General features: G+C 39.7%; 1 pseudogene; it reads left to right on the forward strand.

Moving 5' to 3' along the window:
• The first annotated feature begins 725 nt into the window (after positions 1-725).
• LOC147423536 (uncharacterized) lies at positions 726-3,488 on the forward strand (annotated as a pseudogene).
• Positions 3,489-6,229: the final 2,741 nt, after the last annotated feature.

Genomic DNA, 6,229 nt, shown 5'->3' on the forward strand with positions numbered 1-6,229 from the left:
ATTGACCTAAGAGACACTTTCGTACTACCCGAGCATTGTGAGCAAGTAAGTATGTAAATAGTTAACATTCAATTTTAGAAGTTATGTGCTTGGAAGCTCTCATGTAAGTTATGTGGCTCTGGCAGGTGATATTTCATCCTACAAAGTCTGCATCAAACTGGTGGTACGTCATAGAGGTAGCCCCCCGTAGTGCACAGACGTATGAAGGCTACCATGTGCCAATCACAACGGCATCCATGGAGAAGATCGGAGAAGATGTTCAATCAGAAGCCGCTGAGGTGGTGCCAGACAAGCATCAAGTTGCTACTCTCTATGGGGTGGATGTAGAGGATCTACCCCATAGAGAGTAGCATCAAGCTGCTACTCTCTATGGGGTGCATGCAGAGGATCTACAAAATGAAATGGAGGACATCTGTTTAAACGGAGAGCTCTATATAGATATAAGAAGTTATGTTGAGCTTTGCGAGGATGAGAGAGAGACCTCTTAAAGCCATAAATATCGTATTTGAACAATCTAGCTGCGTTCTGTCTATATGCATCATTGCGTCATTGTCTACACAGGAATCCCTCCCCCTTTATGAGTCCTCTCTCTCTCTCTCTCTCTCTCTCTCTCTCTCTCTCTCTCTCTCTCTCTCTCTCTCTCTCTCTCTCTCTCTCTACTTGTCCAAGTTTTCTTCTCCAGTCATTCAATATTAAGTTCAAATGTTTGTGTGTTTAATGCAGGTATGGATGATGAGGAGTTTCTTTCTTCTTTGTCACCCCAGCAGAGAGAGTGGTACATGGAGCATCACCGCTCTGGTGCACCATCGCACATTCCTACTCCGGACGCGTCTCCCTGTGTTTCGGACCATTCAGCGTGCTCCGAAGCTTCAGTGTTGAAGAGATGATCTTCACACTCGTCTCGTTGCCGGTTCTCTAGTGGTGGCGGCGGCGGTTGTTGTGGGGATGCCGCCACCGATGCCTCGACACCGCCTCGTGTTTGATGAGACACTTTACCCTCTCCTTCTTTGCCCGCCCCAACACCAGCCACGGCATCACCATCGACACCAGGTTTTGCACGGTTGACGGCCGTTTCTAGCGGCTACACACCACTAGCTACTCCTCCAAGAGTCACTCCACTCGACACTCCTCGCTTCGGGGCCCAAACTCCAGTGGAGACACCTGACGTCCGTACCCCCGTCGACACACCACTAGAGACCCCTGTCGGGACACCAAGGTTCACGCGTCACCGGCGAGAGGGCTTGCCTTACTCCGTCGACTTCAGCGGCGGCATCATCTTGGATGATGAAGGCAAGAAGGTGATCTCGCGCATGCGCGGTCTTTGCTCTCAAGTGTTAAGACACTACATACTAAACACCTGGAGTGAAGTGCTAAGTGATTTAAAAGACAGAGTCATCAACATGCTTCATGAAGAGTTTCTCGTTCCAACAGGGGATGAGTGCTTCAATGAAGACCTGATGAAGGTTCAAATGCGCAAATACTGCAAGCACAAGAGTTCCAAAGTGCAAAAAGCAATTAACCATGGGTGGAACAGACCAGATTGACTGGCCAAAGAATATTGGGAGAATGTGAAGAAAGCAGTGCGCGAGAATCCCGACAAGTGGAAGCAACAAAAGGAGGTAGCCAGAGCGCGAGTAGAGGCAGGGAGCTTGCACCACTTGGGGAGCGACGGGTGGGCATCATTTGAGGCCGATTTTGTAAGTGTTTTTGCATTGCTCTTTAGGTTTGATAGTTTAGGGTTTAGGGGTTTTTAAATTCTAACATAATGGATTCTTTGTATGTTTTGACAATGGTCAATGGCAGGACGTGACCCCACACCGTACGAGCGCGAGTACGCAGGTAGGAAGGGCTTAAACGCCCTGATGGATATTCTGAGTTCTCGCGGAAGCATGGTTAGTATTAGGGTTTACTCTTTTCTTTTTGTTGTATTGTTTTATAAACGTTGCTATATGTTTATACTTATAGAAAGCTATCTTATTGTTTTTTTTTGCAAAATCCGACAGATACGCCGCTTGGACTCGATGACACGTCTGATTAGACGACGTTAGTTTAGGTGTAGCTAGATAGCATTAGTTTCCTTTTGTCATAGCATATGTATCATGAGATGATGTTTATACATCTTTTTGAAAACAATGTATATTTTTTCAATAATGACAATGGTGTTGTAACTATTACATTTGCAAAGATTTAACAATAAGTGATTTTTCCTATGATGTGTACAATTGTCATTGATTTACTTTCATCAATTTACTTTTGTCGGTTTTGTATCTTTATTCTGCAAACAATATTATGGATGATGGAGTTAATGGTTATATTGTCTTGTGGGTGACCACTTTGGGTCTATATCTAAGCTTGCACTTTCTCTCAAAAGTGAATCAATTAATGAAACATTCAATATGGTTGATGGGTGGCAGGGCATCCATATTGATGGGTGGCAGGGCATTGAACCAAAAAAATTTCTCTCGGGCGTCACTATATAAGGTTCTGCAGCGTCATTATAAATGTCGCTATATGTGGTCTGTAAACGTCGCTATGATCATCGCTATAGATATCGCTAAATAGCGACGGCTATAGCGACGCATATTGCGACGCATATTGCGACGATGATAGCGATGCTCATAGCGACGTTCCTGTATTGGCGCTCTTAGCAATGCCGAGGAGTATAAAAACCCAATGTATTTTCGTCGCTAACAGTATCACAAGTGCACACAACCTCTTGTAGTGGTTGAAAGGTGTTTGGTTGTCTTGCCTTGTCTATAAATCGGATTATTGCTCACAACTACTATAGTCTTTGACTCTGCTAGTTTTAGGATACAGGTTAATCCAAAATTACTTACCCTTGTGTTATTATTTTGATTCTTATGAGACCGATGTATTTACAGAACACCTTGATGATTTTTTTCTTATCTTCTTTAATGATATTTTGATCTACTTGAGGACTCAAGAAGAACATGAGTATCATGTGCGTAAAGTACTTGAACTTCTACGATAGAACCAGCTTTATGCCAAACAAAGTACATGTACCTATTTCATTGTGACAAAGTGGAATATTTGGGATTCATTGTTTCTAAGAATGCTGTTTCTACTGACCCAAGTAAGATTTAGGCTGTTGTAGCTTGGCCTACTCCTACAAAATGTAAAAGCAGTATGTGGCTTTCTTGGATTAACAGGATAGTATTATACTTTCATCAAAGGTATGGTAAGATAGTATCACCACTGACCAACACTCTCAAGAAGACTTGAAAAGTGTTTTCTTGGAATGTTTGTGCCCAGGCTAGCTTGAGAAACTCAAAGAAGCATTGGTAAATGGTCCTATTTTACGACTACTAGATTTCACAAAGCCATTCACCGTTCTCATAGATGCAAGTGGACAAGAAATTGGCGGTGTTTTGTTTCAAGAAGGAAGGCCAGTAGCTTATGAATCTCATAAGTTGCAAATTGACGAGTTGAATTATCCTAGTTATGATTTGAAATTGTTAGTATTGTGATCTACACTCAACTCGATCTTAATATGAGATAATGATGATGGATGGAATTGTTATGTGAATTGAATATAAACCGAGAGTAAAAAACTTAGTAGCGGATGCTTTAAGCAGGAAGAGTACAGTAGCGGAAATTATAACCTCTACTACCTCTTTGATTGATCTTATTCGTGAGAGTATGCCTCAAGATTCATTTTTCACAAGGATAGAGTATTTATTAGGCTTACATACTCAAATCAAGAAACAAGAACAGTAAATAAAGGGCTTTCCCATTCAAGACAATGACCTTTACTTCAATAATTGTCTTTGTATCCCAAATGATGAAGGTATTAAGCTTCAGATATTACCAGATGCTCATGACATCCGAGCTGCATTAAAACTTATGCTCCTTTACTAGGATTGAAGAACGATGTCTTAAGTTACATTACAAGATGCTTAACACGTCAATGCATTAAGGTTGAACAAGTTCAATACCCTAGTAATATTCACCCAATTGATGCAATTCAAATGAAATGGGAATGCATATCCATGGATTTCATCATAGTACTCCCTACATCTCTTGGATATGATTTCATCTTTGTGTGGTTGATATGCTTACAAAAATGACTCGTTTATCCACATGGCATCTACCCATTTGCCCATTCCATAATCCCATTTTTATTCCCATGGAAAATAAAGAGTCCCTCCTAGAACTCATTCCCTTCCTAATGTCTAGATCGCTATGTATTGACATAGATATAGGTGCATATAAAGACTATGGTAAAGATGATGCATAACCATATATATATCAATATACATATCGACGCCTATAGGTGAAATTTTTTGGGGGTGGTAGGACCTACTAACAATCAATGAAAATAGCAAATGTAACTTGAAAAAGTTGAGACGACAAGAAACTTGAAGAGATTTTGTTTCTCATTCCCATAAAAGAATCAAATGCATTGAATTAATAACACCAAATGTAATAACATTCGCATTGTACAGCTAGTACTAACAATCAATGACAATAGGAAATTGAAAAATAGCAATGTAACTTGAAAAAGTTGAGACAACAAGAAACTTGAAGAGATTTTATTTCTCATTTCTATAAAAGCATCAAATACACTAAATTAATAATACAAAATGTAAAAACATTTGCATATAGTGCCAAATGTTGAATTACAAAAAATGGAAAACGCCTCAAAGTCAAATGACATATAAATAATCAGCTAAATATTTGAATACAAAATGGGACAACCATGCCATCTACAACAGATACATATATAAAAAAGAAACATACGAAATCACATGAGTGTGCTACTCTAGTGAGGAGGTCTCCTCACACTGCAATTGTGTTCGAGTTGAATTATGCAAATAAAAAAGAGACAAAAAACAAAGTTTAAATAACAAAACTAAATACAAACACACAGTGTAACATATATAGAATCAATTTTCAAAGTTTATATATCTTACCTTTGGGTCAAAATCTCAAAATATCCATGAGCATACTAAGATTGTGGTTTGCGTTATAACTGCACTTGAATGGCGTAGACTCATGATTAGTCATCATCCACTGTTTTAAAAGTATTTGAATGTAGCAAAGAAATTAGAGGAAGAAACTATAGAATAACAAAACGTTAACCATAAAAGCAACGCAACTTTACTTTCAAAACTACCCCAAAGCTCGCCCATCTGCTGCTACCCAAGTGATATGGACTCCTTGACTCCACGCACGCCCTTGCAATCTCTTTTATTGAGCCAAGGCAGCTCGCCTTTAGTGCTTTGTACACTTGTAAGTGCTTGTGCTTACAACATTCATGCATTCTTGTGTGCATCCATTTGGTGGAGAAATGTCTTTTCACATCCTCTATGTAAAAACTGTTGTGAAGTAGGGTGATGACCTTCTCTTTGTGGTCAGTTGCTATTTCTTTACATTTCTTCATGATAGTGATGGAAGGCCTCACAAAAGCAACACATAGAAATAATCACCTTTCTATCCTTCTCATCGGTGTGTATTTAAGTAGTGGAAAGGTCTATGATGTAAGGGAGGGCTTACATATTACATGTGCTCTCAAGGTAGAGCTTAGATATCGATATAGACAACTAGAGCTAGTAGGCAAAAATACAAGGGGTTGGTTATCCTTCAATATGGATTCCATGGTTCATGGAGATGGCCTCCTTATATAGATGTAAAGGATCCTCTATGGGTTGACCTCTCTCATGAGAGACAGTCATCCATGCAACCCATGTCTAGCCAAGTCCATCCAAAACTCGGCCACCGACCATTGAATGTCACCTACCGACCAAAGACCACTGGCCACCAACTAAAAACCACTGACCACCAATTGATCATTTTTCGGTCACTTTTTGGCCACCGTTCAACCAAGATATTTTTGGTAAAAATTTATATTCCAACAAGTGATTTTTTCCACATGATTTTCTCTGTACCATCCACAATCACAAACATAGACCTCATCAGCGTGTAAGCTGGAATCCACCAAATATATGTGCACTATAGGCTTCTCCTCATATGGGGGCCCTACAAACTATGCAGCATACATTATGGTGGGCAAAAGTAGCACATGGGCATTGGAGGTATACTAACAGATCACCCAAATATCCAAGCATAATTCAATAGTTTGAATTGGGAACCACTTTCTCTACTTAGCCATTATGATCAGAGAATTCATAAAAAATTTAGTTTTCTACATTTATTTGCACTACACTAATAAACTTTTAAGGGTTTTCTTCCCCATGTTTCCCCTTGA

Source organism: Adiantum capillus-veneris, chromosome 26 (assembly GCF_014529385.1).
Source record: "Adiantum capillus-veneris isolate H3 chromosome 26, ASM1452938v2, whole genome shotgun sequence".
Taxonomy (NCBI): domain Eukaryota; kingdom Viridiplantae; phylum Streptophyta; class Polypodiopsida; order Polypodiales; family Pteridaceae; genus Adiantum; species Adiantum capillus-veneris.